Source organism: Tupaia chinensis, unplaced genomic scaffold (genome assembly GCF_000334495.1).
Source record: "Tupaia chinensis unplaced genomic scaffold, TupChi_1.0 Scaffold141165_1, whole genome shotgun sequence".
Lineage (NCBI taxonomy): Eukaryota > Metazoa > Chordata > Mammalia > Scandentia > Tupaiidae > Tupaia > Tupaia belangeri.
The window spans coordinates 1,120,765-1,121,185 of NW_006201028.1; the positions used below are offsets into that span (position 1 = coordinate 1,120,765).

The window sequence follows — 421 nt, forward strand, 5'->3', positions numbered from 1 at the left end:
CCGGTGCAAGAAATCAAACCTAGGTTCAGCAACATAGCCATTACACTAACTGCTGGGCCCAATGCCAAAGACTTTTAAACTGGTGAGTTCCAAAGCTTTGTGTAGATCTTCAGCAGATTCAGTCAACATAGTCAAATTTCCTAGATGTACCAATTCTGACATCCACAATAGCAAGAACATTTTTAGCAAAAACATCACTAATACCAGTTTTTACTTCAGGAATAGATTTGTTATCGTTCAGGTTTCCAATAAACAGATGGAAAGATATACTTGGTTCTATGGCTTGCACCTTTTTTTAAAAGAATTATTTATTTAATTTTTATTTATTCATTCATTTATTTTAATTTGACAAGACACACACACACACACACACACAGAGAAAAAGAGAGAGAGAGAGAGAGAGAGAGAGAGAAAGTGAGAC

At 35.2% G+C, this 421-nt stretch overlaps 1 pseudogene; it reads right to left on the minus strand.

Moving 5' to 3' along the window:
• The window catches only part of LOC102469679 (nucleolin pseudogene), a 2,224-nt pseudogene that overhangs the window by 936 nt on the left and 867 nt on the right, over positions 1 to 421 (minus strand).